The 22,830-nt window shown below is 49.7% G+C and overlaps 1 long non-coding RNA gene across 1 annotated transcript in view; it reads right to left on the bottom strand.

The window, feature by feature from the left end:
• Nucleotides 1-3,791: 3,791 nt before the first annotated feature.
• Nucleotides 3,792-22,830, bottom strand: part of LOC114676404 (uncharacterized) — a 43,921-nt gene continuing 24,882 nt past the window's right edge. The window contains exons 2-5 of the long non-coding RNA XR_003727440.2: nucleotides 10,206-10,930; nucleotides 6,299-8,492; nucleotides 5,608-5,691; nucleotides 3,792-4,269 (exon numbers count right to left, since the gene is read on the bottom strand). This is a non-coding gene — a long non-coding RNA (uncharacterized LOC114676404). The remainder of the gene's footprint in view (nucleotides 4,270-5,607; nucleotides 5,692-6,298; nucleotides 8,493-10,205; nucleotides 10,931-22,830) is intronic.

Here is a 22,830-nt window from a genome sequence, read left to right as displayed (position 1 = left end):
ACAGCTATCGGGAGGGAGAGGGGTCTGAACATCCAGGTCCAATCACTGAGCAGCTGGAAACATGAAGCCCCTGGAGGGAAAACCCCAGAGGCCTTCTCCAGAGAGAATAAAAGGCATGGAGTGTGGAGGAAGGGGCTTAATCCTAAAGGCTTGATCAGAGGAGAGCAAAGGGAGGAGTCCAAGACTAGTTTTATCGACCTGTTTAGCAAATATTTCCCGAGCTTCTACTGACTGTATCCCAGATACTGTGCCAGGCACAGGGGACCCCTGGGAGCAGGTGGGGGCTCCCTGCTCTCCAGGCCCTGACTTAGTCGGGAGAGATAGGAAACAACCAGGCCAGTGCTACATGGACATATGACTACAGACCCTGCAGGAAAGAGGCAGGGTCTTGGCACACACATTCATCTCCCAATATCTATTCTTGCCTACTTTTCAGCTAGGTACAGCCATCGTGCACACTTTCCAGCCTCTTCTGCAACTGGGTGTGGCCACAAAAGAGTTCCTGCCAATGGAATTTGGGCAGAAGTAAATGGGTGACTTCTGTCTTAGTCTGACCAGGCTGCTATAACAAAACGACTTAGACTGGGTAATTTGCAAACAATAGAAATTTACTGCTCACAGTTCTAGAAGCTGGAAAGTTCAAGATCAAGGCACCAATTTGATGTCTGGTGAGGGCCTGTTCCTTGTGGATGGAGCCTACTACATGTCTCCATGTGGTGGAAAGGGTGGACTGCCTCCTTCAGGCCTCTTTTATAAGGGCACTAATTCCATTGGTGGAATGGAATACCCTCATAACTTAATCACTCCCTAAACACACCACCTCTTTACACTATTACACTAGGTATTAGGCTCCAATATATAAATTTTGGAGGGACACAAACAGACCATACTTCCTTAGAGGTATCTTATGGTTGGAGAGGTGAGCCTCCTCCTTCCTCTTCCTCCCTCCTTCCCATTGGAAGGGACACATGACGGCCGGAGCTGGAGCAGCCTTCTGAGTCTATGAGGGGTATGCCACATGTTGAGAGGCATGGAGCAAGAGAGGAGCCTGGGTTCTTGAGGCTAACAGAGGTGCTGTGGGAGTCTGGCACTGTTGACCTCCAGACTTTGCTTACAAAAGAGAGAAATAAATCTTCCTCTAGCTCTGTCATAGCTGTCCCGACACAATGGCCCTCTGAGAAATTGTAACAGGGGGATTCATTTCAATGGGGAAAAGATGTCTTTGAGGAAATCTCTTCGACTTGGGTACTAAAGGACAGACAAAAGTTGGCCAAGGAGAGAGAAGGGGGAGAAGCTCTTAAATGGGAGAAAAATCCTAAAGGAGGCTGCTAGGGTTGAAGCAGAGAGAAGGAGCTGCAAGGCTGGGGGGGGTGGTGACATACATCCTGTGGGCCAAGTCAGGAGGCTAGGGACAGAGAAACCACAATAGAGTCTTAAAGCAGGCAAGCAACAGAAACTGATTGTTATGGCTGGGCACAGTGGTTCAGGCCTATAATCCCAGCACTTTGGGAGGCCAAGGTGGGTGGCTCACCTGAGGTCAGGAGTTCAAGACCAGCCTGGCCAACATGGTGAAACCCCGTCTCTACTGAAAATACAGAAAATCAGCTGGGCTTGCTGGCATGCGCCTGTAATCCCAGCTACTCTGGAGGCTGAGGCAGAAGAATTGCTTGAACCTGGAAGTGGGAGGTTGCAGTAAACTGAGATGGCACGACTACTTTACAGCCTCGGCAACAGAGCAAGACTCCGTCTCAAAAACAAACTGATTTTTATTTAAAAAAACATCCCTACCCCTCAAACGGGGACCCATTCCAGATCCCTCAATTCTGGTAAGCACCTGCCATCCTCATTAGAGGGAACCATTAGTTGCCTTTTACAGATGAAGAATCAGAGAGATTAAGTGGCATCCTGAAGGTAACTCAGCTGGCATGAGTCCCAACAGGGGCCTGAGCCCAGACCTACCTGACTCTTACACCCTGAGTTCTCCCTACACTGTGCTCAGGACCACTCCCATCCCAAGCCCTTACCCCCAGGTGACCAGGCTTCTGGTGTCCAATCGGACCCACCTGGAGGAGATGCAAGCTCACCCTGGCTCCAAGCACTGGAGGTTTCCAGGCTGCTCAAAGGCCTTAGAGAGCACTGGTCTCCCAAATACACGCTGCACAGATGGGGGACTGAGGCCCTGGAGAAGCAGGGCCTCCCAAGGCCACAGGATGCAGACCAAAAATGAGGTCCAGGGCTTGAAGCTTCTCAAGACAGGCTCGCAGGGGCCAGGGAGCTAGTCTGAAAAACTGCCCCTCATTGAAACCCAGCAGGCCATCCCTGGCTTCCCGCAGATAAACCTCCACATCCACTGTCCCTTCTTCCCTGCCCCTTGTCATCCCAGAATCCAGTGATCTGGGCCCAACTCACAAGTACGAAAGGTGCCATTGCAGGCCGGAGAGCGAGGGGGACTGAACTCTCTCCCTCCCTATTATGTGGCTAACAGGGCTCATTGGCATTAATTATCGAGTGCTTGGGAACCGGAGCCTCTAAGGCGAAGCACAGAATGCAGCTGCTTAGGCTCTGCTTGCCCAAGCTCCAGACAGCGTGGAAAGGACATGGGCAGAAGAGGCAGAAAATGGCTCAAGCCTCACCCCCACCCCTTCCAGAAGACCTCGAACCCCTTGAGACTCCTTTTCTCAGACCCACCTGGTTGAGATGAAAGGACTTTGCAGATTAGAAAATGTTATGCTGATATGGAGACTGGTTATAATCAGGTATAGCGAAAGAGTTGCTGCCTTCATGGTATTTTAAATGTGGATAGTTTTCTCGGTTCCCCAAGTATCTTATCTGGCCAGAATTCACACAATTATGGAGTCATCCCTCCAGTGACAGGACTGCCTATTTCAAATCCCTTCTGGGAAAAGCAAAATCCTACTAGGAACAACACAACATGTCTAATTAGTCATTTATACTTTAGTATAAATGAGTTGGTACCTATACTTTCTCAGAGGAGAGCCTCAAGCAGGAAAGGGAATTTTATTAGGGAAAGGTTTATGGGAAGGGATGATTATGGATCTGGGGATGGAGACTTGCTGGGGGGTCCCTTCCAGAAGTTGGGGTCAGACTGGACACAACTGAGACCACAGGCCTTGTAAGGTCTGGAGGTAAAGGAGGGCTCAGGGGGCATCAGGGAAAGGGGTTGGCTGCCTCCTGAGGCCCTAGCCTTTCTTTACCTTTAATCCTTCTCTCCTGTGGGCCCTGCCACACAGCCTGCAAACAAGCTCAAGATTCTTCCATCCAGAAAAGTCCCTCTTTCAGTCCCCTGCACATCTCAGAAAACAGAATGTGGGCTTTGGAGTCAGATGATCTTGAGCTCCATGCTTCACTCTACCACTTGTCCCTAAAATGGCTTCAAAGAACCGCTATTTTACCAATTTTATACCTCCAGACCCCCCAGAGCCTGGCACCAAAAAAAAAAAAAAAAAAGGCTGTAAAAACATTGTTGAGATGGATGATAGATTCTCTGAGCTTCAGTGTCCTCACCTGCAAAATGTTACCAAGGAAAAGCAGAGTAAAAATATTTGTTTTTACTAAAGTGTGAATGGCTGATAGGATTTTGCAGAGATTTTAAAGAGGAGTATCTTTGGACTCAAAGGGACAACAGAATAAGCCCTTCCTCACTGGGCAGTGGTGAGGACTAAATGCAATTATTGAATCATTCATTTAATAAATCTATAGCAAGCAATTATGTGTGCCACACACTGTTCTAGGCGCTGGGGTTAAAACAGTGAACAACAAGGAAAAATGCCTGCCCTTGTGGAGCTGACATTTAGTGTAGAGGACAGGCAATAAACTAACAAATAAAGAACAACTCAATATATAATATAAAGTTAAATAATGATCAGTTCATTGAAGAACATTAAAATGGAGTGAGGGGTGGCATGTGATGGTAGAACACTGATTTAGATGGAACGGTCTGGGAATATCTCTATGAGGAGGTGACATTTGAACAGAGACCTAAATGAATGCACCATGTAAATATCTTGGGAAAAAGAGGACTTAGGAGAATAACCATATTACCTCGGGGCACGCAAAGATGGCTTGAATGATATACAGAAAACCTTCAACCATAAAGAATATAATTGGCAAGTTGGACTACATTGAAGTGAAGACTTTCCATCCATCAGAAAGCACCATCAGGAGACTGAAAATGCAAGCCATGGAGTGGGAGAGGATATTCAGAACATGTACATCTGTCAAAGGATTCACCCAGAATAGAAACATTTCCTACAAAGCAATAAAAAGAGACACCACTCAATAGAAAAATGAGCAGGACTTGGACCTTCATGAAACAGGATAGCCCAATAGCCAGTAAACGCAGGAGAGGGTGCCTGACTTCAATGATCATCAAAGGAATGCAAATTAAAACACCAATGAGCTACTGCTGCACACCTTCAGAACGGTTATAATGAAAATGACAGAAAAAGGCCATGTGCTGGAAATCCTGGAACACTCGTAGGCTTCTGGTGGGGGACTACATTGGTACAATCTCTGTGGAAGAGAGATTTGCAGCATCTATTAAAGCTAACATATGCCAACCCTATGACCAAGCACTTCCACTCCTAGGCCTATAGTCAATTGAATGGCATACCTACATTCATTAAAAGAAGGGTATGACGCGCAGTGGCTCAAGCCTGTAATCCCAGCACTTTGGGAGGCCGAGACGGGCGGATCACGAGGTCAGGAGATCGAGACCATCCTGGCTAACACAGTGAAACCCCATCTCTACTAAAAATTACAAAAAAAAAAAAAAACACTAGCCGGGCGCGGTGGCAGGCGCCTGTAGTCCCAGCTACTCAGGAGGCTGAGGCAGGAGAATGGCGTAAACCCCGGAGGCGGAGCTCGCATTGCACTGAGCTGAGATCCAGCCACTGTACTCCAGCCTGGGCGACAGAGTGAGACTCCGTCTCAAAAAAAAAAAAAAAAAAAGAAGGGAAAGTTCATAGCAGCATTATTCATGAAAACCAAAAATGAGAAGCTACCCAAATGCCCAGTAATGAAAATGTGGATGTGAAGTGTGGGGCGCTGGGACAAGCTGGAAATCACAAAGACAGACTGGCCCTATGTTGATCTCTCTCACTCTCTCATGCCAGTCCCAGCCTCTGACTTTATTGATGGAGTGAGCTGGCCCAGGAGTCAGAGAAACTGAAAAGCACTGGCTAATGACACATCTGATGGAGCAGGGGGAAGGATTTAAAATCAAAAGTGATGATAGCCACCTCTGCTTTCCGAGTTGTGTGGAACAATCCCAAACAGCAGAAAAATCGGTATTTTTGTGTGCTGTCCCTTTGATGGAGAAAATTGTAGAAGGAGGAAGTGGTCCTGGTTTGGCACAACACAGATATGATGGGTCTCTAGCCATGCAAAAGTGGAGCTGTGCTGAGAACAGAGGTTAGTGAAATCAGTCTGCCTGAGTAGAGGAATGAAGTTGGGGGAGCCAAAAGCTGAGGGTCCCAGAAAACAGAGACCTGGCCATTCCTTGGAGGAGACAGAGTATGTGAGTGTGTGGGGCCCTTCCTGGGGAGGCCAAAGGAGCCTTGAGGACAGGGGATGTCTTCTGTTTACCTTGGGGCTATCTGCTGGGAGATACTGTGACATAGCCCTCCTCAATCTTAAATCTTCAGTCAGTTTTGCAAGACACCCACCTGCCTGGTGTAAGGAAAAGAGAATGTGTCATACGTTAGGAGCAATTGAAGGCAGAACAGAAACAGCCCATATGGCTCAGAAAGACAATCCAAAAATGGAACCACCTCAGTTGCAACAGAAGCTCAGAGCTAAGAGGGAAGTGGGAAAATGTACACCTCCTCCAAAATACCCAGAGAACCTGAGAGAGAATCAGACCTCTCCAAGGACGAGACATCTTAGCTGACATCCAGATTACACCCATGTAACTTAAACTAGTTCAGAGTATAGAGATGGGGGAAATTTTTCTAACTTCATTTCATAAAACTTAACAAAATATACTTACTAAACTAATTTTTACTTATAAAAAGATGCAAAACTCCTGAATAAAATATTAGCAGAATGAATCCAATATTAGTAACAGAATAATATGCTAATACAATGCAGAAATATAGGAATGCAAGGCCGGTTCAATGTTAGCAGAGCTTTTGGTGTTGTTCACATTAACAGGCTAAAAAGGAGGGCTTGGACTATGTTCATGGCTGTAAAAAGGAATTTGATAAAATCAAACATCCATTGTTGATTTTTTTAAAAAAGCTTTCAGTAAACAGAATATAAAAAGAAACTTTCTTACCTTTGATAGAGTATTTATCAGAAACCAAATAGGAAAGATCAGATTTCATTATAAAAGATGCAGGGTATCATTGGCATGATTTCTTCCAGGAAGACCTCATATTCTCCAGGGTACAGCTGCATCCAGTTTCCCCACTATACACTTTCACTCTCCCCATCCTTGTTTCTCCTCAAAGCTTCTGACAGACTTTGTCCATCTCGTTCACATCTGTATTTCTAGGACCTAGAGCAACCTCTGCCACACAGCTAATGTTAAATCAATGGTGAATGAGTGAAAAAATAGAAACAAATCAAATATGCCCACTATTACCATTCTATATCCTAGGGATTATAGATGAGGCAAAAAAAAAAGAGGAAAAAGAGACAAAGGGTAAATATTGGAAAGAAAAGGATAAAACTATAAGTCTTCGTGGCTACTGTAAACATCTATCTGGAAAATTCAAGAAGAGACTTCAGAAAGATATTCAGATATGATATTCATATACAAATACAACACTATTTTCAAATATCCTATATAAGTCATGATGATACTGGTCCCAAGGGCACCCAACTGAAAATGGTTAAAAGCAAGAAAGTTTGGGATTTTGTGTTCTGGTTTGGTGAGAGGTGGGTTTGCTCCTTAACAAGACAGGCTGTGGACATTTCCATCTTAAGCACAACTAGCTTGAGGGCCTCCAATGATGCCAAAACAGCTTTTTAATTTTCTTTTTGTTTTTATCTCTGCCTGTCTATGTCTGGCTCCATTTTTCAGACAGAAATTTTATAAGCATCAGAAGAAACAGCCACTGGCAACCCTAGACATACAATCCCAGAAGAAACAGTGTTTCTCCCACACCACATTTAAAGAATATTTTCAGAGAGGATTGTTGGTCTGCCTTGGGTCACATTCCAACTGCCCTAGGCAAATAGGATGTCATTAGTAGTCCAGCCAGGACCATGTGGCTATCCTGGTGACTCCGTGTGTGTGGGCGGGGGAGGGAGCGTGGCCAGTGGGGGAAGGGAGGACCTTAATTGGTAGGTTCAACAGGACCACATGGAATGGGACAAGAGTTTTCCCAAGGCAAGTGGTGCTAATATCACTGGAAAAGGGAGGTGGCAGGCATTCTGAGAGCACACAACATAGCAGCAACAGCCGACTACAATCCACCCCTTGGCTGCTCAGAAGAGAAACACACGCTCTCACCATGCATAAAATCTCAAAACTCTTCCTTGCTTAAATTATGCTTTCATCCCACGTACATCCAAAATACATTTCCCTCCTCGAAGGGATACAACCCAAATCACATTGAGATAACGTCAGCAGCTCCTAGTCCCAGATCTCTGAGCAATGCACCTTCCTCTAATGTGTTCTCACTATGACCCTTTGTCTGACAAGCTGTGCCTTAATCATGGATCTGAACCCCTCCACACACCCTGTATAGAATGCCCACCAGTGCACTTAGAAAACTTGAGCTTGTACAGCACCTTTCTCTCATTCTCTCCACCTCTTCAGTATTGCACCGGGAGAGTTCCTCATTCCATGGTCACATTCACCAAGTCACCTTCAGAGGTGGCCACTCACTGTTCAGCCTGCCACTGAAACCTGACTTCAATGGCTTTATTCCTGAGACCTGTAACTGGCTCTTTTCCACACTGTTACTATCTTAAACTTGTCCCTCTGAAGATGTTAATTCTACTTTTCTCTTTGTGCTGCTAGCCGCGTCTCCCTGGGTGTTAGTTCCCTAGTTATTGAATGCTGTATTTTGGTTTGCTGATTTGGGATGGATGCTCATGTTTGTAGGGGAGATTATGGTATCCCCAGTTGCTTTTGTTTACTGTGGCGGTGGGGGTATGGTAGGGGGTCCCCCCTGGAACCTCAGTTTCTCTCAGATCCCCCATCACCAGAGAATTATTCAATGGCCACTCCACTGCTCCAGCCTGGAGGCAGACTTCCTCCCACCTCCCTGTTGACAGGTGTCAGGGAAGAGGAGGGAGCCTGACAATTACTCAGACGCCAGCTCTGCACCCAGACACCTGAGCAACTGTCTCCAAGCCTTCTGCTCCTTGTCTGCGAGCCTTGCCTTTAGAACACCATGGACAGCTCCTACCTGGGATTCTTCATCCAGCCAGTCCCTCTGTGTTCGAACTCTCAGGAACTCCTCAGCATCTCTGCCTTGTTTATGGCACTTCTTTGGTCATTGTTTTCTAGAGCTATTCTGGATTCATGGGAGCGGGAGAGAAAGAGAGAGGCAAAGAGACAGAAAGACACTTTCTGTCATTTCCAGGGATCTGGAGCAGGAGGAGGAGGTGGGGGAGGGGTGCATGCTTAATCTGCCATCTGTATCTTTTCCTTTTTTATCCCCATATAAAAGTATATTACAACTGCTGATAATAAAGGATATGCATAGAATAAAATTAAAATAGAAATAGAAGATCAGAACTGACGAAAGGAAGAGGGGCAAATATTTCAATTATGAAGGTTTCAGATTGCAGCCATAAACTTCCCAGTGGCCAGAGTAAAGAGTGGAACTAGACTGTGAGCTCCCAGAGGTCAAAGACGGTGTCCCGGCCACCTCAGTGTTCTCAGCCCTGGGCCAATCCCAACCCAAGCAGTTTTTCAATAAACGTTTGGTGAATGAACACATGTAACCACTTGATTCTTCATCAAGCAACCCCACCCTTGTTAACTGGTAAGAAGACAGCATAAGATTGCATCGGCAGTGATATTGTTTTTTCTGCCAGTAAATCAAAAGCCATTTATTATATATAACATCATGGATAGGGCCTTTGGCTGTTGCTGAGAAGAAGCAGGAAATATTGTTGTGACCAGTTTTCAAATGACCTTTGACAAAACTGAAGAGCAGAACAGACAGACCCGAGGGAGGCTGCTCTCAACTTCTGCTGTCCAGTGGCCCCTCCTCAGGGCTGCCCTGCCCAGTCCGTTCAGGCCAGGGGAGCGGAGCAGGAGGTGATGACCCTCACCACACCCTCCCTCCCCACAGTGCTTGGTTCTGAAGAGGGACAGCTCTTTCTGTACTGTTCATGACCTAAGACTCTCGACCTCATTCAGCTGAGCCGGGTCTTGCCGAAGCTGCTCATATCTGCTCCCTGGTGCTTTGACCAGAAGACAAAGGTCCTGAGTGCTGGTCCTGGGCATTCCCATGGACTCACACAGTCACTGCTTTGCTCCCGCCTTCATTCTTGTGCAGGAAGGTTGTGCAGCCCCTCCTCGGAGCCAGGCCTTGTGCAGGACATGAGACACAGGGAGCCCAGTAAGACCCCTGCCCCTCAAAAGTCACAGTGTGAAGAAGGATGTAACTTGCATAGAAAGCTCCATTTCCTCCTCTGTAGAACAGGGACGATGATGTCTGTGTCCTGGAACCCTCAGGTGGTGGTGATCAGCACACATCTACTCTCGGCTTCCCAAGGCTCTTGGGGGGTCAGGGATTTTATACACACGCCCAGCCCTCATCCCCCGAGCTGCCTCACTGCCTGCCCTGGAGGTTTGGATAAGGCAGTGCATTGGGAAAGTGGATTCCAGTACCCGAGGGGAAGACTGCAGTAAGTTTCACTTTAAAAGCTAAACACCCTACATCACCTGTAGTTAAGTTGTCTCCTTGAAGATTAAGTAGAGGTTTCCTCCCTTAGGGCAGGCAGAGAAGAGGAGAGGGATGCTAATGGGCTGATCCTCCTTCAAGGCCAGAGGGTCCCATTCATGGCCCTGCCTGCTAGAGGCTGTTGGGTTGTGCAGGAGGCAGCCTTGAGCAGGGGAAGCCTCCAGGGCAATCCTGAGGTGCATCTCAGCTCAGCCTCTTGCTACCTCTGGACTTGTCTTTATCTCAGTTTTCCCATCTGTAAAATGGGCATTAGTATTCTCTTGCCTTAAGTATGCAGAAGTGTGAATATGGCTCCCCCCACAAAGCACCCACCTGTGGGAGGAAGTGTTCCCCTGAAGTGGGCGTGTCTCCTTGCTGGTCCTCCTCACCCTCTTTTTCACAAAAGAGGCAGCCAGGGAGCACAGCACGTGGGTGGCTGTGACCCAGACCCACACAAGGATGAAATGGCACAGTCCTCTAGTGACACATCCTGGTGGCCCTGTAGCAATAGTTCTGCAAGAAGCTGCGCATTTGCATTATGTAGGGAACTTGAAGAAAAAAGGCAAATTTTATAAAGTATATGGTATACAGATAATAAGATTTTCTAGTGTTTCAAAATTGAAGCATTAGGGGAAAATGCTTAGACAAAGATTTATTAAAACACTTGTAAAGACATAAAAGTGGAAACGGTAGAAACCACTCAAATGTCTATCAAGTGCTGAAGGGGTGGATGCAACGTGGCACATCCATGTGGAATATTACTCAACCATAAAAGAATCAGCCGGGGGCAGTGGCTCACGCCTATAACCCCAGCACTATGGGAGGCCAAGGCTGGCCAACCCCCTGAGGTTGGGAGTTCGAGACCAGCCTGACCAATGTGGAGAAACTCCATCTCTACTAAAAATACAAAATTAGCTGGACGTGGTGGCACATGCCTGTAATCCCAGTTACTCAGGAGGCTGAGGCAGGAGAATCGCTTGAACCTGGGAGGCAGAGGTTGCGGTGAGCTGAGATCATGCCATTGCACTCCAGCCTGGTCAACAAGAGCAAAACTCCATCTAAAAAAACAAAAAAGAAGAATCAAGGAATGAAGTGTTGCGGCCCTGAAACCCCTATGGCTGGTGAAAGAAGCCAGGCATGGGGCTGCACCATCTGCAAGCCAAATTCCATCTTTACGAAAGGTCTGGAATAGTGCATCCCTGCAGACAGAAAGTAGATTGGTGGGTGCAAGGGCATGGGGATAGGCCACAGGGCATGGCTGTGGTTTCTTTTTGGGGTGACATGTTCTGGGATTGGATATTGGTGAATGCCACAAAAAAAACCCACTGAATTGTTTATTTTTAAAAGGTAAATTTTAAGGAATGTGAATTCCATATCAATTAAAGTGTTATTTAAAATGTTTTGTCCTCAAATTAGTAAATGATTCACACAAAGACAGAGAAGCTGACTTTGTCTCTGATAGAAAACATCTCAGAATGACGTCCTCTGTTGTGGAAACAGATCACTAGGACTATTTAATTGTTTAAATCTCCAGCAGCATATCTAAACATTTGTCATCGTGTAAAAACAAAAGATGCCCCTGGCCAAGCCCTGCTCTAGGCTGTCAAGAGTCCCTCACCCAGCAGTGTCCATTCCCCAGCGGCATCCATCCTTCTGGCAGTGTCATCCACCCAGCAGTGTCATTCCCCCAGAGGTGTCATCCCCTGCCAATGTCACTCACTTGGCAGTGTCATCCCCCCACCAGTGTCAGCCACTCACCAGTGTCACCCACCAAGCAGTGTCATCCCCCCCGCAAGTGTCATCCCCTGCCAATGACACCCACCCACCAGTGTCATCCCCTACCAGTGTCACCACCCAACAGTGTCATTCCACCAGTTTCATCCTCCTGCCAGTGTCACCCACCCACTAGTGTCACCCCCAGCCAGTGTCACCCACCCAGCAGTGTCATCCCCCACCAGTTTCCTCCTCCTGCCAGTATCATCCCCCTGCAAGTGTCACCCCCTCACCAGTGTCACCCCCACCAGTGTCAGCCCCGCCAGTGTCATCCGTCCACCAGTGTCACCCACCTGCCAGTGTCACCCACTCAGCAGTATCATCTACCCGGCGGTGTCATCCACCCACCAGTGTCACCCACCCGGCAGTGTCACCCACCCAGCAGTCTCAACCCCCCAGCAGTGTCATGCACCCAGCAGTGTCACCCATCCAGCTGGCACTTGCAGTGCGAATGGGTTTTTAACTTCCCCCGCCTGGGCTTCCCCCGCCCCTGGGGACCTGGGAGTGTACCATTTTGCATCATCGTTTGCTCTCCCTGGTATCTGCTGGGCTCTCTGCTAGCCCTCTTGTCTCTAGGCCTAGGTCCCCAGATAGTTCTGTGTCTTGTTCACCCCACGCCAGGGTCGAGTAGTAATACCCACTATGTCCATTCCCTGGTGTTCTGTACCCCATCCACCTCACCTTGTCTGAGCCATGTTGTCTTCCAGAAAATGCTACAAAGACAGCCATCTCTCCTGATCCCCCAACTCCTCCCCCAGTTTCTACCATCCCTGCTCCCCAGCTCCACCCAAAAGACGCTGGCAGGGCATAGAGCCTTCTCAGGACACAGGTCTGTCTCACTCAAATCCTTCTCCTCTTCCTGTGGTGAGTTGCAAATAAAAAGGTCACAAATGTCTTTACTCCCCTATGCTCACCCCCTCGCAAGAAGACCCTGTGCTCTGCTTCTCCCATCAGGAGAGTAGGGGCTCCTCCCTTCTACCCCCCAGCCTGGGCCTGGCCAAGGGGACGCTGGCGAATGATGCAAGAAGAGACTGGAAAAGGGCCTGGCTTTCCAGCCCTCTGAGACTGCCCAAGGAAGAAGCCTGGGCTGGGTTCCTTGAGGATAGGAGACTGGCACTCACCCCCGGGCCTCTGAGTGGCCACCCAGATATGTGAGTGAGGCTGCCACAATGATCCAGCCCCAGCTGAGCCCACCAAGACCAGAACTACCCTGGCAACCCACAGAACAATGAGAAATTATGGTCAGTTGTGCTACCTTCCGCCCCTGGGTTTTGAGAAGGCTTGCTATGCCGTAAAAGCTAACCGATGCACCTCCTCCTACTTCTGCAGCCCCAGAGACTCTGTTTCCTCCTGAGAGGGAGAAGCTGTCACTGGCTCCACACCTGTTCCTTCACGTCTCTGAGAAGCTTTGAGACCCTCAGGGCATTTGATAGGGGAACACCGGGCTCTTGCAAATTAAAAGCACTGACTCCTGAAATGGAAAAACTGAGACTCTAACCCTTGTTCACCTGCAGTAACTTTCCTCCATAAGGCGACTGGATGTCTCACGGTCAAGTTTTAATAGGTGAAGAAGTACTAGTCAAAGAGGAATTAGGATGAACAAAAAAATAATGTTTAACACACAAAAATACGATATTATCACATACTTATTGAGTGCCTGCTAGACTCCAGATGCCTGGTAGGTGCCAAGGACACAATGAAGGCAAGGAGACCCAGGCCCCACTCTCCTGGGCTCTCTGTCTGTCCTGGAATCCAGCTAGCCCTCAGGTCACCATATGAATAGTGACTCATCCATCCATTCACTCTTCCACTCACATGGCAAGTATTTCCTGAGTCCCTGCAGTGCACCAGGAACTCTAAGAGTCACAGGGCATACCACCGTGAGAGCACCAAGATGTGCGAGCCCCTCGGGAGAGGGGACAGGGCAGGCTCATCCCATCTGGGGCAAGGAAGGGCTTCCTGAGCCAGTACAGATGATGCTCAAACCCAAAGGATACGATGCAGTTAACTGGGCAAAGACTTGGTAGTGGGGTGCAGGGGAGTAGAGGAGAACATTCTAGAAGTGCTAAGGCCCAGCAGTGGCTGGGAGGGCCTGAGAGAAGGCCAGAGTGTCTGGGGAACACAGATGTGGGGGAGCCCTGGTGGGAGCCTGGAGGGATGGGCAAGGCCAGCTTGAAGGGTGTCCTTGGACCCTGAATGAGGATTCCAAGGGCTTTAGGGGGGACCAGGTGGGCATTATCCCTGTCAAACCACTCCCACCTGCTCCACCTGGTTCCAGGTACCAGAGGCACCCCGTCACCAGGCACAGGGTCCCCAGCAGCAGCCACATCTCCACAGCCTGACTTCCCACCCCCACAGCTCACCCCAAGCCCAGGCGTTCTGAACACAGCACCTACAGAGAGGCTCCCACCCCTCTGTTCTCCCAGCTTAGCCCACCCTCTTGGTCCTCTTCTTGTTAAAAGACTTACCCTAAAGAAGCAGCTCAGACTCCACCTCCTCCAGGAAGGCTTTTCTGATGCTGTGCAACCCCAAGCTGGATGCTACTGATGGTCTGTGCTGGCAGAGCTGCCTCTATGCCCCTCGATTCTATTCCTGTATCACTATGACAGTCCCACAAAGCAGTGATATCCCTGGGTCAGGGGCTCTGCACTCACCTGGGAGGCTCGGCCCTGCATGGGTCACAGTGGCAGCTCCAGAACCGCTAGATAGGGTGGGGGCTAAATCCAGGCAGGCCAGGTGTCACTATGCTGTGCTGCATTGGCACTGTGTTCTCCTTACACAGGTGACCTGAGCAGGGGTTCTGAGGAGCTGGTGGCAAGTCTGGGGTCTCAAGGGCCCAGGCCCTGTGTGCAGCTACAGAGTCAGGGGCTGGCAAGTGCAGAATTGGCTGTGGAGAGGCACAGGCTGAATTTGGCACAGAGTAAGCATTCTGGGAATGTGTGGCACCGCTGCTGGGACCTGGGCTGCCTGGAGTGTGGCTGCATATTGTGGGTCCAGGAAGGTGGGGAGTGGGGCCTGAAGGGAGTCTGGGCAGTCACTGAAGATGCAGGTGCTGAAAGACGCAGCCATCTTCAGGCAAGCACGGGCTGAAGAGGGCAGGAACTCGGACTGTCCTGGGGGTTGGGGTGTTTCCCAGAGGCGCTCGTGCTGGGTGCAGACCAGGGGCAAAGGGAGGAAGGCCAGCCCAGGGTTCATCCATGCCAGACCTCAAGGTCAGGCTCCCGGGGAGCCACGCTCAGCGTGGCAGTGAACACAGGGGTTAAGGCGTCACGTCCTGGGGCCCATACCTTCACCTCTTCATCCGTAATAGACACAGTAGGACCCACTGGCCAGCGGGGAGGAGGAGCAACAGAGGCTGTGGGAAGCTCCCAGCACAGGACGCTGGGCTCCACAGTGTGGGTGTCCTTTGCTACAGAACAGGGACTCAGACACAGACAACCAAAAATTATCAGAATTGGGGTGCTTGGTAGGGACTAGACCCTATACGGCCAGCCAAAGAGTAACTAAGCGCACACTATGTTACAAGTGCTTTGTCTACTTAGAGGTGAAGGCACTTACCTCTGTGGGAGATGCAGGGATGTGCCTCAAACCTGCTTCATGGAAGGATGCGCTGCCCAGCTGCTAGGAGCTGTAACCAGACGTGCTCAGCATCACCCCCAGCTGCAAACAGACACCACCCCTGCTGCCATCCTCCCCAGGCCCATGTCCTATGACTCAACCATGCAGACGTGGACAACGCCCTGCTCAGGACAGTTCTGGTCTACTCCAGTCCTGGGTCTAAGGGGAGTCCTGGCTGTCCTTGTGCCTGCAGTGAAGCTCGGTGTCCCCTCTGCCTGCTCCTACTCCTCCCTGCCTGTCCCAGACCTGGGCCAGGCCCTCCTGAGAGCCCCTGTAGCTGGTCCCAGGCACCGACGCCAGGTTTCCATGGGGCTGACAACCAGCGGGCGAGGTGACAAAACAAGTCGGGTGGGGGTGGGGGAGCTTTCCAGGCTCTGCTGCAGGAGCTGTGCAGGTGAGGCAAAGAGCGGCCTGGGGGTGCCCAGGAGGGTATCCTTCGAGGACAGACACTCACATGGAGCCCTGAAGGCTGCAGAGGAGACAGCCCTGCTGTGACAGCCAGGAAACAGTATCCCAAGCCACGGAGACAGCAAAGGCTGAGGCCTGATGCAGGAGAAGCTGGAGGGCAGAGGGCAGGCCAAGCACCACCTCGGGAACAAAACAGCTGGGGAACCTGGAGGACACCTGGATGGTTACCTCTAGGTCACTGTGGAACTGATCTGCCTGCGTCCTCCCTCCTGTTTCTGGGGCTGGCCAAGGCACGCTGGGGCTGGGGCTGGGGCTGGGGCTGCGGCTGGCAGGCCTCGGTTCCCACCCCACAGGCACCGGAGATGAGTTGGTAAGAAAAGGGCACCCTCTGGCTGCACTGATTCTGCTGAGGGTGGGGAGGGTTATTTCCCTGGGGGCAGCCCCAAGCGCAGCTGCTCTAAAATCACCCACTCAGCCATTTCACAGGCAGAAATTCTTCGCTTCAGGCATTTGCATCCAAAGCGGTCCTCAGCCTACTTCCCACCGTGGCTGGATTTAATCTGCTGGCACTGGGACTGTGGGGCTGGGGCAATTAATTAAAGATCCCAGGGAGCAGCCAGCTCTCATTAAGTCCTGCATCAGGTGGGAGGGGTGCTGGGGGAGAACACTCTGCCGAGACTGCACTTTTGCCCCAGCCAAGCATTTTCTCATCTATTATCTCCATCGATCCTGGCCGCGGCTCTGAGAAGAGGGGATTATTATCTCCATTTTGCAAGTGCAGGAATGGAGACTCGGGTTAAGTTGTGTGTCAGGGTCTCCCAGCTCCAAAGCAGTGGGGCCGAGATCCACAATGGGCACACTCGAGCTCTCTCAGGATCTCCCTGGAGGTAGGAAGATCAACTCTGCAGTGATGCTCAGGAGACCACACAGGCTCCACTCCCCTGGGCTGCAGAGAACGGGTTCCAGAGGGAGCTAGGGAGGACAAATCAGGTTCCTTTGACCCTCAGATGCTATGGGGGTGTAAACTCTCTTCACTGAGGCAGAATTTGTGATTCCCCCAACAGGGGGAATGGGCAGAGAATTCCCCGGCATGTCTGGGGCTGACTGTGCTGGCCGCTCCCGGGGATCCAGAGATGTGTCTTCCTCCCTCCTCACCTGCACAAAGGAGTTGTCCAAAGACAACAATGCCAAGATCTCCTGTCCCACCTGCTCTTCTTATGAGTGACTGGGATTGGTGGGTTGTGTAGCTGTTTAAACCAACAGATATGGCAGAATTGATGGTCCATGACTTCCAAGGCTGGATCATAAAAGGTGCTGTGGTGTCTGCTCCCTGGAGGACAAGCCCCTGAAGCCCTGAGCCACCACACTGGCAGTCCAGCTGCCTGAGGCCACCATGCTGAGAGGAAGCCAAACTAGCCCAGGCTCAGAGACACAGAGGAGCCCTAAGACCATGCAGAGATGCAGCCAGCCCAGTTGCCCCACCTCTGCACCTGGCAACAACCACACGGAGATGCCGAGCCAGCCCAGTCCAGCACCACCCACCAGAGAAAACAATGTGACTGCCGTTGTCTTAAGGCACTGTTTTGATGGTGCTTTGTCATCCTGCAAGAGTCACTGGGAACTCATCTCTGAGGGAGAGGGACAGGCAGCATCTCTGAGGGACAGTGACAGGCAGACCAGAGAAGTGTGGTTGCAGAGTGATGTAGAATCAGATGTCCTGCAAGACAGAAGGAGGTGACCCTTGTGGATGGGAGTGGGGTCTAAAGGAGGCAGAGGGCTCCTACCAGGGCCCCCAGGGGAAGGCTCAGAGTCAAGAAGGGCCTAACTGGCCTAAACACTAGTGGCTGGCACCTTGGGGTGAATTCAGAACAGAGGTGCAGATTCAGTCACCAGAGGCCTTGAAAACAGGCCTAGCAGCTAGGCCTGCGGCCACACAGCAGAGACATCCGCAGAGGCTCCAGCCTGGAGTGAAGTCAGGCCAAGCTTCAGAAAGTGAGTGCTGACCACTGTGGGAGGGACAGAGAGGAAAAGCTGAAGGTTGTAGGGAATATTTTCTCCAAAACCCCCCTGTAAGCAGAGTCTTCAGGGAGCTGCGGGAGTTCTTGGTATCTCTGGCCCTGTGTTGGTGTGAATGTGCTTCAGGACATGATAGAAATAAGCTGGAGAATGCAAGGACCACGACATGTGGGGTGGCCTTAAGGTGAAGCCTCTGTATGTCCACGCCACCCCCAGTGATAACCGGGGGGTGCCTTCCACGTGACAACCAGAATCTCGCTATCCTGCTTCACCCCTCACTGTTCTGGAAAGGCCCCTAATCTCAAAGCCCAGGAGAGGGGACACTGAGGAGGGGCCTGAAAGCAAGGCATGTTCCAGGGCTCAAGCCCATAATGCCCATCTGGGGACCCCACCCCACCAGTGCCCTGCTGCCCACAATAACCTGGGAAGCAGGTGCCATCCCCAGGTGCATTAAGGAGGAGCAGAGCACTGAGGATGGATCCAGTGAGTGGGACAGAGGTTGGGTAACTGCAGTGGAGAAAATGGCAGCTGGCCGTGTGGCAACAACATCTGTCCATTATCCTCCATTCAGGGGGCCAGATGGGGCCCACCATGGTGCTATCAGAGGCAGGCACCTGATCCAGACCCAGCCAATCAGTGTTAGACTTAGGGATATTGACCTAAGCTGGGACAATAAGAATCCACTCTGGGAGTTTGGTGAGAACTCTTGGGAAGCAGACATATTTTTTCTGCTGGGATGACCAATCTTGTGAAATGAAAACAAAGAGTTGATAATGACCATTTTTGCCACCTCTTTGGGATATTTTTTCCTGAGCACTGTGGAGGAAGGCAGAGCAGAGACAAGGAGAAAAGAGAGAAGGCTGATGACATCACTGAAGCACCTACATCCAGCCACACCTGAATTCCACCTCAGACTTTTTAGTTCTATGAGCCGATAAATTCCTTTTCTTGCATAAGCCAGTCTGTGCACATTTCTATGACTTGCAAACAAAGGGAGAAAAGAGCAATTACACCTGTAATGAGATGGAAAATCTTTTCATCCCCAGAATTCCTCTTGGGGACAGCACTGTCTCTATTTGCAGGAAATATTTTTAAGAGCACTGGTGCTTGAAGGTAAGAGTCCAAGGGAACTGGTTGTGAGAAAAATACATGAAAAAGGGAGAGATGTTCTCCCAACTTCACCAAGGGAGAGGCAGCAGGGAGTAGGTCTTGGTCTGAATTCCCTGGGGCCTGACTCCACCCCACCCCTGGGAGCAAATGATCCTGTCTGTCACAGGAGACAGATGTCATTAAGGCAGAGAGGACAGTTGACGCCCCTCAATGGCTGGACAGTAGCACTTGGATGGATGAAGCAGGTGGAGAAAGACATCCTCTGCTGTGCTCCCCATGACGCAGAAGCTGGAGGTGGGCCCAGCCTTTCCCAGGCTCCCTCACATCCCCGTTCTAGGTAGGATTTCTGCTTCAGCCACTCACATGCACTGGCTGAGATCTAGAACACAGAAGAGAGCAAGAGGCCCTGCCAGTGCTTTTGCTGCAGCCAAACCCAGGGTCTCTATGACGAGGCTTCCAGTGAAAGCAGAGCCTATGGGGCCTCCCTCTTGCCGTCCACATCACATCTTGCCTGAGTGCACATGGTCACAGCTCCGAGGGTTGAGAGGGAGCAATGAGACTTCTGAGGGCTGCTGGTGTGGCTCTAGCAGGAACATCCAGGCTTTCAGATTCCCTGGCATCCCCGTGATGGCAGGAGGGCAGGCCCACTGTGGGCCAGTCCTGGAGATTGGGCTGAGAGCCGCTCCCCCTGTCCACCTGGGCTAAATCCTTCGTGCTTAAACAGTGAAAGTGGCTGGCAGACAGGGAGGCCAGTTCTAGGTCTGAGATACAAGGGAGTGCTTGGCCTCGGATGCATGATCTGAAAGACTTGGTTGGTTATTAGCCCTTGGGTAACCCATCCCCTGAGTACCTGGCTCCCCTAGGTAGACTTGGCTAGTCCATCCCCTGCTGGCCTGACCACTCTCCACAGGGGTCAGGACTACAGCTGTTGGCATCTTAAAAGGAAGCATCCAGTGGCTGCTTCCCTGGGCGGTGCAAGGCAGCAGGAGCCTCCGCTGAGCACTCCTCTGGGAGCCTCTGACTTGAAGACTCTTTCCTCTCTGCCTGCAAAAGTCAGGACCCAGCAGCCCTGAGAACATCTAGCTGTCCCGATGATCCTGCCAGCCATTCTCTGCTGTCAGCTTCTCCAAAACCTGCCTGGGGTGATGACAAACAATAACTTTTGGGCTCAAAGGGCGGGAGGTACGGAGAGCTTGCTGGAGCTGCATCCGCATACCAGGCCTGCATCCGCATACCAGGCCTGCATCCGCATTCCAGGTGTTGGTGTCACCGCAGAAGTCGCTCTTGTGGAGGATGAAGGGCCCACTCTGGTTGCCCTGCTGGGAACACAGAGAGGTAGAAGATACACAGGGCCACAGGCTCCCCGCGGGGCCCAAACCTGTAATAAAGTCTACAAACTCCCCGCGATGGAAGCAGATGGTTCCAACACAAATCAGCGCTTACCATGTGCTCATGCTTCACATATGTTGAATTCCTTTAATTCTTAGAACAGCCCCAGGAGGTAGGCACAATTTTTATCACCATTTACGGAGGAAGAAACGGAGGCACAGGGAGATGAAATAACTTGCCCAGGTCACACAGGCAGACGTTAGGGCAGGGGGCAGGAGCAGGATTTGAACACAGTGCGTGGGTGTCCTGGAGCAATAGACCCAGCCTCCGAGGAGGGTGGGGCAGACCGGCAAAAGGAGTAAGGGTTGAACTGTCACAGGAGAGGGACACAGTTTGCACCAGGTTTAGGCAAATTGGGAGGAATGCAGAGGGGGCGGGGACTGGGGAGAAGCAGGCAGCTGATTATGCAGCTTGGAGGAAGCCCCCTGCAGTGCGGTGGGGGCTCGGGCGATTTCTCCCTTTCCTAGAGCCAGATAAACACGTGAGATGCGTGCTAACTCTCCCCTCGACACCCAACACGCATATACATACTGCCAAAATAAATACAGATGGTCTCTGACTTAGGATAGTTCAACTTACAATTTTTCAACTTCATGATGGTGTGAAACCATCACAATTTTGACATACTTTGAATTTGAATTTTGATCTTTTCCCGGGCTAGCCATATGCAGTATATGAGCTATTCAACACTATTAAAAAATAGGCTGTGTGTTAGATGATTTTACCCAATCGTAGGCTGATGTAAGTGTTCCGAGCATGTTTAAGGCAGGCTAAGCTAAGCTCCGATGTTCAGTAGGTTAGGTGGATTAAACGCATTTTTAACTTAACAATATTATCGATTTACTGTGGATTTATCGGGGCGTAGCCCCATCGCAACTCAAGGAACATCTGTGCTACAAAACTGGAACTGTACCTGTAGTCTCAGCTACTTGGGAAGCTGAGGCAGGAGGAATGGAGCCCAAGAGTTCCAGTGGCAAGCGATGATTGCACCACTGCACTCAGGCCTGGGTGATGGAGCAAGGCTCCATCTCTAAAAAACAAACAAAAAAACTGGAACAAGTACTGTCCTACTTTGCTAATGAGAGTATAAATTGGCGTAGCTTTTTTCAAAGTAATTTGGCGATATGTAGCAATACCCTTAAAATAGTTATTTTAACTCCTACAATTTCACTGCGAGGAATCTGTCTCAGAGAACTAATCTGACATATGAGCACTCTCTGCACAAAGATGCCCAAGACAGAATCACTCATAACAAACAAAGCTAGAAACAACCCACATGTTCTGGGATAAGGAAAAAATTATGGCACATCCATATGACGGAACATTGTGCAGTCACTAAAATGATGATTAGAAAGAGTTTCCGATCACATGAAAAAATGCAGATGGTAAAATGTAGAGGGGGAAAAGACAGGTTACAGAGTTGAGGTCACAGGTTCCATGTTCTCAACCACAAATGGGAAAATGTGCCTGAAAGAAAGACTAGAAGGAAATAAAATTGTTCATAGAAACTGTCTTGCAGTCCAGAGGGATCCATTTATTTACTTCTGCTTTTTTGTACTTTCTGGTGATTTCCAAGTTTTGTACCAGTGTTACCAGAAAGGGATCCCAATCCAGACCCCAAGAGAAGATTTTTGGATCCCACACAAGAAAGAATTCAGTACACAGTTCATAGAGCAAAGTGAAAGCAAGTTTACTAGGAAAGTTAAAGAATAAAAGAATGGCTATTCCATAGACAGAGTAGCCCTGAGGCTGCTGGTCACCTATTTTTTATGGTTATTTCTTGATTATACGCTAAACAAGGAGCGGATTACTTATGCCTTTTTAGACCATATAGGGTAACTTCCTGATGTTGCCATGGCATCTGTAAACTGTCATGGCACTGGTGGGAGTGTAGCAGTGAGGACGACCAGAGATCACTCTTGTCACCATCTTGGTTTTGGTGGATTTGAGCTGGTTTCTTTATTGCAACTTGTTTTAACAGCAAGGTCTTTATGGCCTGTATCTTGTGCTGACCTCCTATCTCATCCTGTGACTTAGAATGACTAACCATCTGGGAACGCAGCCCAGTAGGTCTCAGCCTCATTTCACCCATTCCCTATTCAAGATGGAGTTACTCTGGTTCAAAGTCTTCTGACATTTTCCCCATCCCTGTTATAAGAGAACCTTTAATTCTAAGGGTTGCAGAAGGATGAAGACCCATCTTCCATAACTTCTTCAGGCTGAATAGTGGCGATATTATTCCTACCCAACTATTGGGTCTGTTGTATTCATGGCAGAGAGGAGCTCAGTCAGAAAGCATAGGTATGCTGAGGGCCATTCATAACTCTTGAGTTCCAGCAAAAGGTGATATCTAGAAAATTAATGTGTTTAATTTAAGAAAACGTTGTGTAAACTTGTCCTGCATCCTACACAAAGTGTACAACAGCAACATATTCCAAAACAGTGAAGCAAAATAAGTAAAAATTATTCCAAGTAGACTAAATAAGAAGGCTTTCCACAAACTGGGTAACTGTTGGAACCAAGATGATATGGGCCAAGCTGATATGGGGTTTCTAGATGATTCCAGTGTGCCCAGAATTAGAATACTGATCCAGCTTTTGACATTACCCATCCTTTTTGTTTCTTTTGAGCAGCAGCCAAAGAT

This window comes from Macaca mulatta, chromosome 2, assembly GCF_049350105.2.
Source record: "Macaca mulatta isolate MMU2019108-1 chromosome 2, T2T-MMU8v2.0, whole genome shotgun sequence".
Classification (NCBI taxonomy): Eukaryota; Metazoa; Chordata; class Mammalia; order Primates; family Cercopithecidae; genus Macaca; species Macaca mulatta.
The sequence above is the reverse complement of the archived record's forward strand: the minus strand, read 5'-3'. Positions and strand labels throughout refer to the sequence as shown.